Raw genomic sequence first — 12,502 nt, 5'->3', positions numbered from 1 at the left:
TCTAAATGGTTGCGGCCACGTGGCCGCAACCATGCTCTATAGTGCGTCTGTTCACGGTTATGCAGGCGTAAAACTTTCTGACAATGAATAAAATGTCACAGCTATAGTATAGGGACAGTAAACGTATTGAATGAAGGCCTTAAATTTTTCGCACTCTTAGAGTGCTCGCTCGTGTTACGGGCACCGCTAATATCCAGCGCGAGTTCGATGACTCTTTACTCGCGTCATACGTTCCTCTATAATTAATTACTGAGTAGTAATCTATTTCTATTCTATCTGAACGAGGAGAAGCTTGATGCGGGCGAGTTGGTTTTGCATACTTGAAGAAATGAGCGCTACGAAGACGCGCACTAAAGGAGGAACATGTACAACGAACAAGTCGCTTTGTCCGTCGTACATGTTCCTCCTTTAGTCCGCGTCTTCGTAGCGCTCATTTCTTGAAGTATTTTACCTAGTTCGAACTATATCTATTCGGCTGTCCGTTTGCCTGATTGCCACTTACTGCTCATTCGTGAAGTCTAGAGCTCGGAGAACGATCGACACAACCAGCCAAAAGCGCTGGCGCAGGCGGCCTTACGCTCAACAGCTAGATTTTATTGAAGCCACCAGTATACATATACTAGTGCTCAATAAATAATTATTCATATTCCAACCGAAACTACCTCTGCTTAACCTCCCTGCCTTCATAGGCATCAATTCTCTCTCTCTCTCTCTCTCTCTCTCTCTCTCTCTCTCTCGTTACTCATGCTTGAGTGAAAAACTGTTTTGGTTATGCAGATGCTGGGAGCTTGGAAGGCGCTGTGCATTTTCCACAACAGTCTACATATTGAATAAAGTATTCTCAACAGTCTGAATAATGAAATTTGTCATAAAAATCGGCCACATTTCGCCTACACTCTGTCAGGAGCAGTTGTCGTTTCTCGTATCAGCGGGCATCCACTCCGCTTGTGCGTCGGGTGCCATGACAGCCGCATCCTTGCGCCCTTCGCCCTCCCGTCCGCTGCCCTTTCTCGCCGTCCTCTACAGGACGTCCCAAAGTTACCCCGGGAGTCATCAGTCATTCCCGGAGCGGCAGTTGATGACGCGGAGATGCTTGTTTCGAGCTCAACGCTCTGGCCAGGCGTCAGACGCCCACTGCACCAGTGAAGACAGAACGCGCAGCGCCATCTACCAACTAACCAAGCCACCGACAAGGCCTCCGGATGCTGCCCGTGTGATGCTTCCGTGGCCCCCGAGTTGGGGGCTCATCAAAGAAGGCCGCGAGCTGTGAGCATTATTCATCGGCGCGGCAGCGGCTGCCTGTCCACCAGATTGTCGAGCGGAGGAACTTCTCCGCCAGTCACCGACAGAGGGCGCCGTTTTAGTCGGCGGTTATACGGCGCGCCGCGTGTTTGAACGGAGGCGCAACCACGCGTCCGTCTAAGGAGATCGCCTTTCTTCTTTCTCTCTCTCAATCTCTCTCTCTATATATATGTTTTTGTTGTTGTTGTTGTTGTACGCATGCACAAAGGCGAGGTGCAAGCTTCTGCAGACGACAGAGGTCTCATTGTATAGTGCATACTGCGCGCAAGTGCAAATTTACGCCAGCGAAGGACACCAAAGTACAGAACTAAATCAAGTTAGATTCACTCTGCCGGAGCTGTTTGAGCATTTGCTTGAAGTTGAAATATGACCTATTAGTGGAGGAAATAGAAACCAAAATTCTCCTGAATTTGGGACCACTCTGGGCATAGCAAGTTCGTGGTATTTCTATGTATTTCGGTTCCTTATGCCGCAGGAAAAGGCTATAAAAGTTTGACCGCAGTGCACGCGTTTCATATTACAGCACCCATGCGTATGCGCATATTTGGTACACGGATTGCATATGTGCGCTAGGCCCTCTATACTGGCCTCGATGTGCATGCCGCAGACGCAAGAGATGCCGCATCTCTGAGTTTCATCCCCTCTATCCAAGTGGTGTGCAGTCGCAGCACACAAGCCTTATCCACAGTGCGCAAGGGCATTGCGCCGCAACCTCCGCTGAAACAAACCTCGAAAGTGAAGCAGTGCACCCATATCCCAACCGCGCATCAGCTCTGTCTGAAAGTTCGGTTACAATACAGTTCGACATGCGAGGAAATCCTTGATGCACAAATAAATATCGGCACGTGGACGTTCAACATGCCCGTCGGCTCGGGAGTTTCTATCGTCGAGGTCGGGGACAGGGCGAGCGCCTTCGAGGTCGCCAGCGAAATGCCTCAGCTGCAGCTGGACACAAGTGCCGCGGCGGCGGAGGCGCCTTCTCCAGACAGAGCAACAGGCTGCCGCCGCACTGCTTATAGCGCGCAATCGAGCGTGTCAGGCCTCGTACGCCCAGAGGAGCACGTCCTTTCGGAGCTGGCGGCGCGTATACACTCTCACGCGTGCGGCAAAAGCGCAGGTGCGCTAGGAGCGGCGGACAACGGGTCTGTCTCGCTGGCTGCAGACGGATCCGTCAGTCAAAATGACGCTGTCGTCTCTCGAAGGACGGATCCAGGCCAGGCTCGATGGATGGCCGCCGTGCCCGACACGCTTTTATTCTCTCGGCGTCGCATTCGATTGGCTTTGCGGTGTCAACCACGCGGAGCTCCGCGATGTAGGTTAGGTTTCATCAGCAACCGTGGCATCGGCCAACAACTGCCACGCGTGTTTGCCGCGTTGTCGTTTTCTCCCAGAACCGCGTGAATGTGGGACGGGCCAAACGGGCGAACATAACGACTCCCGGACGACTGACTGACTCCTCGCGTGTAGAACCCCATTTGCCGCTGAGCGTTCGTGACACTTTAACAAGTTCGCCCGAGACACACGTGGCTGCTGGAGGCGCGCGCTGCGCCGCCGCGTCGAGTGCCGGCAGCCCAGAATGGATGGCGTCCCACTCATTTCGTTGCAGCTGCTGTATAAAGCCGCCAGCTCGCGCATATTCCACGTGACCCACTTCATGGCTGTCGCCATATGTATGCGCGGAGGCAGCTTGCGCGGTATGTAACACCGACCTCATCTATAGCTTGGGCTTTGGCGAGAAATTACTTTTGTTGTGACCGTGGGTTACGCGGACGCGGTTACCACAGCGTACTTGGGATGACGTTTTGAGATGTCTCAATTGTGTATACAACGAAAGAACCTTTTATAACGCTTGCCAAACTGCGCATAAAACTTTTGACATTGGGTGATCCTCTTTGGCTGTTGCATTAGGACGATATTCGCTGATTTTTGAAAATTTTCTGCAAGATAAATGGGTACAATAGAAAAAGTCCTATAGTAACATCACTATAGTGCCAAATGCTATTAGATAATGCTAAGATAAGCCTGGCAACAAGCCTTACAGTGCTGCTATACGAGTAGTAGCATCAATCAAATAATCAGATATAGTATTGCGCATGCTCACCCCTCATGTAGATGTATATGTATATGTACATGGAAAGTACATATACTCTTGCTCTCTTTCTCATGTATGCGTCCTCTCATGGTGCCTTTCAGGCATAAACTAGTGCTGCGTTAAGCTGCACTGAATTAACTTATATATGGCGCTCGTCTGGTGATCTGTCCGTTCACGTCTCATGTCCCCCTCTCTATCACTCCCTTCTTTATCTTCCCTTTATCCCTTCATCTAGCGTAGGGTAGCCAATAGGACCCTTGACTGGTTAACATCCCTGCCTTCCTTACATCCTTCTCTCTCTCTCTCTCCGATGATCCCGAAATTACAGGTTCGATTATCGGTCAAAATGGACGCATTCTCTTGGGGGTGAAATGTAAAAAAAAAAAAAAAAAAAAAAAGTTTCTGCACTGGTACTTTAGTACGCTTTGAGAATCGGGTGTTAAAAAATGACCTAGAGCTGCTCGCTATACGGCACCTACTCACAACCCAGGCTGGGCGTGCCTAGAGTGAGTATCCCAGCAGTAGCTTCGGAACGTAAAGCCCCGTCGATGAATTACAGAACGACTTGGGTTCGTCTCGATTGCACTACTTACAATGTGACTCCGCTATAGAGCACGTGGCTGCATTGCCTGTATGCTGCGTTGTCGTCGATGCACATAATAACGGCTTTTACGTCAGTCACTCGCCGTTGCAGCACTGAAATATCTCTTTTTTGGACAACTCCAGACTTCTTCGTGCCACTAAAATAAAGTTTATTCTCTTCTGCAAGTCATTTATATGCATCAAAAGAATCCGCACACTAGGCAGTAGTAAATTGTACGCATCACTTTCCTTGAGACGGGTAAAGTGTTTGGCGATGTATGGCCTTTATTCCGTGCATTCCTCACGGCGGCGCGAGCCGGAGCACGTATGCGGACTGCAAGATGGTTGCAAATTCTCACAACTCGCACCACCTATATTACAGATGCCGGAGGATTGCCTCTCGTGGAACAAAAAACGTGCTGCATGTTCGAAGCAGACATGCGTCGCTATCTGCGTACAATGCAGGCGTCGTTCCGCAGCGCCACCAAGTCATGGTTCTGTCCTGTATTTTGTCGACGAGCACGAAGACACTGATCCAAGTTCGTCTGCAGGGGTGCGCTTCCATGAGCTGGAACGCGTAGAAAAGGGGATCCTCCGCCAACCCGCAACAAACACGTCACAAAGCGTGCCAAGCGACCACGTAAATTTCCGCCATGTACGCCAATATGCGCCATGGATGTAGCAGATTTTTTAATCATGCCGAAAATTCTTGTCATTAAAGTGGCAACACAATCGAACGTATATCCGACGTTAAGGCAGCGTGATGGTCGCGCGGCGGCTATATATACTGTATATGGTCACCCGTCGCTTCGGGCAATGACCGGTCGGTAAGTACCACTTAAATATGTCTCACGCTCCTGTACTGATATGACGACGGGCAATGCCACAACAAAAGTGGGTACAGGAAACATGTTTCGTGTCGTCGCCTCTTAAGAAAAATACTAAAGGTTTCATAAGTAGGGATGTTTATCGCACCTTTTTCTTCAGTGAGAGCTGATGTGGGTTTCGTCCGTTCTCTGCGTGTTCCCATCCATACAGCACTCAAATAAATATTCTTGTCGTGCGTCATGACAACGATATCACCTCAACAAACAAAAAATTAAAATAAATGCAAAATGTCACAGAGAATACGTCACACAGCGTAGATGGAGATCAACCCATCACAGAGGCTGTCTCGTTAACGACGTCGTCAGGCCAGCTACCGCTGTTTCCACTCACGTGACACTCTCAGTTTTGTGTTTATCTGTATAACTATGAAGAAGAGGACGAGTCTAAATGATGCCGCCTATGTATTTATGTTTGGGATCACGGTGACTTGTACCTATATGATGGCATCTTACCACATCTTACTTTCTATTAATACCGATAAAGGACAATAATGCTCAGCTCAGACATCGTAGCGTCGTTTCCTAATATTAATCGAATGTTTGAAATTAGGCTGGTTGCGTCATTACTGCAGTGGTTTGGCAATGAAAGGGTCATTGGTGTGGGCAAAATTTGGGCTTTGCGATAATATATACTTTCTTTTTTCTTTTGTGCATAGAAAACAAAGAATCCCCTCAAAGGTTAGGACGGGCTGTCAAACTAGTGTACACGCACGGTGCTTCCTTCAGATACGCAGACAGAGCGCAATGCTTTGCACTCAAGATGAAAGCAGTCAACCCGAGTGAGAACACAAGGGGACGCGGAATCGCCGGCTCGCGCCGTAAGAGACGTTAAGAGCAATTTTTGAAGAGTAATGAATAAAATTAGTTTAGTTAAGATTATTTCCGCACATCAGAGTGCTTGCAATACTCAGTAATTCGTTTTCTCTATTAGCTCCGCGGCAGTTGCATGATCATGCCAGCTTCTCCATTCACTCGGTGGCTTCATGAGTTGGGATCAAACATGTTTAAACGCCCTTGAGATCTCTGCACACGACCTTTTAACGCTACATAAAAAGGCATAGCGTAAACACGTCGTTCAATAACAGGAATGGAGTGATTAGTTCCATGTACCTCTATCCCGTATGAGATTAATAACTGTGTGACAAGGCAGTCCAGTGTCTAACTTCCGCGTTACATAGTAATACCTCCGCCGGTCTTCGCGTTCCACAACGGCACGTACATGTCCTCGAGTCTGAAACACATAAAGGCCTGCTTGTTCCCGAGGTCTTTCTGCAGCTCTTTTCCGAGAAGACCAATCAATCATTCTGATCGATGGGTGTTTTCTTGCTGTGCGGTGCGTGCTAGTCCCCGTTCGCTCGCATAAACGCGCCATAAACACACACACACACACACACACACACACACACACACACACACACACACACACACACACACACACACACACACACACACACACACACACACACACACACACACACACACACACACACACACACACACACACACACACACACACACACACACACACACACACACACACACACACACACACGCACGCACGCACGCACACACGCGCACACACACACACACACACACACACACACACACACACACACACACACACACACACGAGTGCGCACGCGCGCACGAACACACACCAGATCAATAAAACGCACGGCCCGCTAGATCGTCCCTTACTGCCGCAAAACAACCTTGCCCGCGCACAAGGCCCTCAGCACACCGTGCGGGCAGACACACAAAGATACGTGGTCAACACGGGCCGGGTGGGTCGCAGGACTGGAAACGAGTGGAATGGCTGTCCAGTGCAACACTCGCCACTGAAGGGAGTCCAGTTCATTAGACGCGCGTGTCTCTATATAGACACACGCGCGGACGCGCGCGAGCAAGCGGCCGGCTTGCGGCCAAGGAAGAAGGAGCGTGTACAGCCCAACCGAGCCGCACAGCGGGCCACCGAAGCAGCAGCAGCAAAGGCATTCGCTGAAGCCGAACTGAACGTCTCTCTATTGCCGCAGGCAACAGATCGCTTCCAATTAGCCTCTGCGCGACCCCTGGCAGCGCCCGCTCCGGCCGGGACGAACAGCCCAAGTCCGCGAATCGCCAAAGCCTCGTAAAAACCTCTCGGGACATGGCAAACAGCAGCGCCGAACGGCCCCAGCATAGCGAGCGCCTCTATACCTGCGCACGTATCTTGGGCAGAGATCACACAAACGTCTGTCCACGCACAGTCGGTTATCGATAAACAGCAGCGTCACTAACGAAGCGGTCAACAGCGCGACGAGTGGGAAGCTCCTACCGTTCATTCCGTATCTCCCGCCCTTGTCCCTTCGTTCCACAGCCTACCATTCGCGCGCACATGCTGTGTATACATACACGTATGCCGGACGCCCCTCTCAGACTGGTTCTCTCTACTGCATTGGTGTGCGCACAGGCGGAATACCGCGGGAACAAAATACAACATCTTAAAAGGAATCTTCTTATTTTCCTTGCCCGGAGGCACAGGAACGGTACGATCGTTTATTTACTGACCACGGGAATCAGTCGGGCCGCGACACCGTGGTTTCGTCGCGCGCTCTTCGACAACCGTAAGCGTGTGCATTTAACGTGGAGGATTTTATGGAGTGCGGAAGCTTGGTGTTTACTTTCGTTGGGACGACTCAGCAGGTCGCGTTGTCACAGGGGCACAGAGGTGAGCTCGCAACTTTTGCCTAATGAAAGGGAACACAAAGATGTATCAGATAAAATTGAGGATACATATTTATACTCGAAACTATTATGGAATTATTATCTTGAGGATTATTGAGTAGTGGAGAGATGCATTAAATTGTAATGGCAGCGCGGCGACGCATTTGACTAGGTATGGGCACTTGCCTTCGAAGCGATGTTCCCAAGAGTCCGAACGGCAAGCATGAGCCGCGGAATACTGCTGGACAAACATTGTAGTATAGGTTGCACATGTCAAAAAGTGTATCCTGGGCGACTTACCCTTCAACAGGTAGCTTGCTTGCACACTTGTCTTGATGCATAGCTGAAGCAAGATACTTATCATTGGCCAGCAGTCATGCACTCTCAAGGCCAAGCGCACATATACCTGCAGTCTGTTGGAAGCGTGTTTATGTAGAGGAGCAAAGGTTGCGAAGTGTCCGGGATTTGATTAAGCATTTATCCCGAATTCAGGTCTGGCCAAATCTCGAGACTGGTGTCCATCCACGGCGGAATGACGTAGGGGGCGAGTTGCAAAATGCTCATTCTTAGTGTATTTATCTTTTCGTGCGTTCTCGGGCAACTTGCCTTACGAAGGGGGAAAAAAAAAAGAAATCTCACGAGCAGCTCTTTATGGATCCATTTAAGGTAACACCGAACTGCCGTCTAAAATACGAAAAAAATATTATTACATTCTAAAGGTGCACTTACCCAAGCCTTCACGAGCATACAGCCATAAAGAGGCATACATGCACCATTAATGGAGCTGTAAGATTCACCGACTCATTGAAACCTGCAGGCTGTGCACTCACGCACAAACGCACGCACGCACAAACACACAAGCACGCACATGCACACACACAAATAAAGACATGCATTTTGTGCGACCTCTTAACCACATGAACGATATATCACACACAAAACAACCAGAAGTAAATCACATAAAAAGCACCCGTATATATATGTGTGAATCAAGCGCCTCACGAACGTTATAATACAATCTATGCACTCCAGTCATTTCGCTACAATACTTACGCCACAATTCACAAGGGGAAAAATACATAGCACTTGCATGTTGTTGCAGACTTTGGCGATGCTTCCAGATCTGCACTCATTTACTGCGACAGCAGTAGTCTCGTAGCGCGGACAATGCCACCATCTCTTCGACATTTTCACTGGGCGCAAAACTCCGTCCTCGTCTACTGCAGTTGTTCTTGCTGTGGCCTTCGAAATATACACGAACATTCATGGTTTGAGTGGCACCCGAAACGGCGCACAAATTGCGAAACGTTGCGCGAAAGCTAGCTGGTTAACACGCCCAGCTCCCTATACGCACTGCCAGAGATACCTGAGTTGGAAACCTATAGATTGGATTGTATGCGATGGTTTCTTTTTCTTTGCCGTATGTTGACGGTGAAGCTGATGATTAAGAGGTGGCCTGACGACGGTATAAGAAAAACGACGGACAGGTCTACGGACACAGAAAATCGTGTTGCCAGTTTTTAACCAGCATCGCAGTAAAGTACACCAGATAGAACTCGGCCAGCATTCTCATCGGCAGCAGCCTAGTTTTTGTCCGCTGCAAGACGAAGGTTTCACAAAAACCAAATGGATCAGCACAGGCCACGATCTCAAGGGTGACGCGTGCTTTTAAAACTTTAAGCGTTTAGCTCACTCTTACAATGAAGCGGTGTCTCGCTGAGAGAGAGAGAGAGAGAGAGAGAGAAAGCAAGGAAACGAAAGTCAGGATGGTTAACCAGACGAACGTCCAGTTTGACATCCTACACTGTGCTAAGGTAATGGGGACTAAAAAGAGGAAAAGAGAGAGCGAGTGAGCACTGAGGGCATGTGGAAGGGTGCACACGAACACGATAAGCGGTCACGCAGGCCGGTGCACTTCAACTATACTGCACTAGTAGTGCACGAATCGCTTTTTGGGTCAGTGATGGATGTGGCCATTGTCCGAGTATATCTGTGACTCGGAGTAGTGTCTCGAGTCTAGTTGGTTTAAAGTTGTCCGGACGGAGGAGGCGTTGGACGTCGTAACGGGGACAGATACATAGCAGGTACTGGATGGTTTTTCTCGCACCTATACAGAAGTTGCACGTCGGGCGACTCCAGTGCTTCCGACTTCTTAAGTGCTATATATATATATATATATAAGTTGTAGCCCTGAAGTCAAGTTATCAAGCCGGGTAATTTTTGGCGCAAGGCAGTGATGGTCTTGTGCTGCGCATAGAATTTGCAACTGAAATGGTTCTAAAGAAAGAGCACAAGAACAGGAGTTTACTTGGCAAACTAGGAACATCACAATTCCTTTAAACGTGGCAGTAGGAATTTGTAGTAAAAACCTTAGTCAAAAATTTATAAAATACATACAATTTTTTTTTTGGGGGGGGGAACACATTTTGTTTATTCAGTTTTGAAACATGTAACAACGCACTCAATGCTGTCACTGTTCTATAAAGAATGAGTCACTTGCTATTTCACTTCAACCTTTAACGGGAAAATTAATTCCAGAACACCCTAAGAACCGGTTTAGCTCCCGTTATTTATCCAAATGAGCAAATTTTTTAAAATCTTTTCAACTAGCGGAGACACATGTGATCGACGATTGGTGGACGAAACTAAACATTACCACGTTTTCATGAATAGTTGATATTTTAAAGGACATGTAGTGGACATTCGTCGCATAACAGCAGTGAGCTTCTGCAAATGTATCTGTGATTTCCCGCACCTTATTCTTTTTCTTTTCTTTAGTATGCCTGAACGAGTGGCTTCCTGTTGCTTCATCGGTGCCCACTCAGTAACAGTTGCGCAAGAAGTGCAGTATATATCGCTGGCCACCACGAACAGGTGTTGCCCAGCCCTCGTCCACGTTTAACGGTAAGTTAGCCCACAGAAGCTATAACACAAAACAACCATGAATGTAATCTCTTCTTACGGAAGACGAGATGTTACTGGCAATATACCACAGTTTCTACTTCATTTCTTCTTCTAAAAAAAAAAAAACATCAATCACCCTATAAGGATGACACTACTTTCCGTCCCCTTTTCCCTTTCCCCAGTGTATGGTAGCCAACCGGGCTCAGTCCTCGTTAACCTCCCTACCTTTCATTTATCCTTTGCTCTCTCTCTCTCTCATTCTCTCTCTCTCTCTCTCTCTCTCTCTCTCTCTCTCTCTCTCTCTCTCTCTCTCTCTCTCTCTCTCTCCCATAATGGCAATGATAATTATAAACATGTAAAACAACAGGCAAAGTCACAGCTTCGGAAAATCTACCGGAGTCGGCCGAAGAGAGTAAATCAGGTCCGCGTATAGTCCTAGACACAGTGAAATGTACAGGGACCAAATGAGATGACGCACCACATAACCTACCCAGTGCCGATACATATGCGTGCGCAGAGTTCCGAACATGTTTCAGTGCTCAGCTATTGAAACGCGACACTCGGAGCGCGTGGCTGATTGACACTTCTTGCGCCACCGGTGGGCGCTGGATACCGCACGTGCTGTTTGTATCGCACGAAAGCGAGAGTGTTTGTTTGTAACATGCACTCAGCCCCTCAACAAACACGCAGCTCTCACTGGTAAGGCAACCGCCCTCCATGCGGTTCGAGTATCTTGTTTCAATCGCTATATAAGCACGGTACACGAGGTTCTCCGTCGTACGCAACTTTTATCGATCCACATCATTTCGCCCTATCGGAGAACTCCAAGTAGGGAGAAGCGAATAAATGCAGCTTGATGCACTAAATAGAAGGGAAAAGAGACATAACAACAAAAGAACAAAAGAAAATGCGCGTACGTGAACTGATTGGGATAGCACAAATACCGAGTAAAATTATTTAAAGGAAAAAAAAAACAAGAGACGCTTCTCTCTTCAGTGGGCGCCATCCTCATAACTGCCGCCAACTTTGCCATTCTTCGAGATAAAATGACACTCCCGCACGATGGCATGTGGCATAAAAATGGACAAGTGAATGGAGCATGGTGTTGTACCGCTTCAGCACTGTCTGTATGCGGCGTGAAATGAAACTCTGGGGAAAAATGGTGAAACGAAAGAATGAAACCACACGAATATAACGAGGACACGATGCAGTGCGGGTATTACGATGTCTGAAAAAGGACTAGAGGGGCAAAAAATGTAAATATGAACGTGAAAAAAAGAAATGTCAGGAAAGCGTATAGTTCAAGTTGGGGTACTTTTGCAGTTCACTCAAGTCTTCCCCTTCCCAACTCCACCCTCTTTATTTTTCTTTCTTTATTTTTTATGCTACCTTTAATACCTTTACTCTAAAGAGGGCGCATCATTCCCCGCTTATCGCTATTCCCTAGCCAAGGTTGTTCGCGGCAACCTGTGTTCCCAGTGCTGGGTGTCGTCACTGCTATCTGACCGCCGCAATGTCGTGCACATTGCGCCTCGAACACTCGCGGCTTCCTTCGCTTGCGCGGGACACCGGGGCGGCAGTGGAAGCCCGAAAAGGGAGTCTCGGACCTCGTCCTCATTACCAAGCCATAACAGTCGCCTTTCCTTTCCCGTAACGGCCATGAGAGCGCCCAAAAAGGGGACATCGTAATAGCCAACGACATCGCGTTGCCGGCAGTTTCCTCCCCAACCTGTTCCGGCCGCTCGAGCTCTTTGGGAAGCGCCAGTAGTAATACAAGATGCGCGCGGTTGCAATTTTGGCTTCCTTTTGCACCTTTCCTGCTCTTCGTATAGACTTCGTGCTCGTTATTTATTTATCTTTTTCTTTCTCGACCTCCCCTCTTATTTCTGCTCATTTCCCCTACTCCGATATCGTTCTTCCTCTTCGGCCCATACTTACCCCCCTTCAGGTTCTTCCTTTTGTTTTCTTTCCCGGTTCACCTTTTCCCACTGGCTCGCGTATCTACGATGCTTTACTGTTTCGCAGCCCACGG

At 48.4% G+C, this 12,502-nt stretch overlaps 1 long non-coding RNA gene across 6 annotated transcripts in view; it reads left to right on the top strand.

The window, feature by feature from the left end:
* The window catches only part of LOC142579873 (uncharacterized), a 205,075-nt gene that overhangs the window by 59,569 nt on the left and 133,004 nt on the right, over positions 1-12,502 (top strand). For all 6 annotated transcript variants that reach the window (XR_012827483.1, XR_012827484.1, XR_012827482.1 and 3 more), the window contains exon 3: positions 10,345-10,470. This is a non-coding gene — a long non-coding RNA (uncharacterized LOC142579873). The remainder of the gene's footprint in view (positions 1-10,344; positions 10,471-12,502) is intronic.

Source organism: Dermacentor variabilis, chromosome 1 (genome assembly GCF_050947875.1).
Source record: "Dermacentor variabilis isolate Ectoservices chromosome 1, ASM5094787v1, whole genome shotgun sequence".
NCBI classification, from domain to species: Eukaryota; Metazoa; Arthropoda; class Arachnida; order Ixodida; family Ixodidae; genus Dermacentor; species Dermacentor variabilis.
The sequence above is the reverse complement of the archived record's forward strand: the minus strand, read 5'-3'. Positions and strand labels throughout refer to the sequence as shown.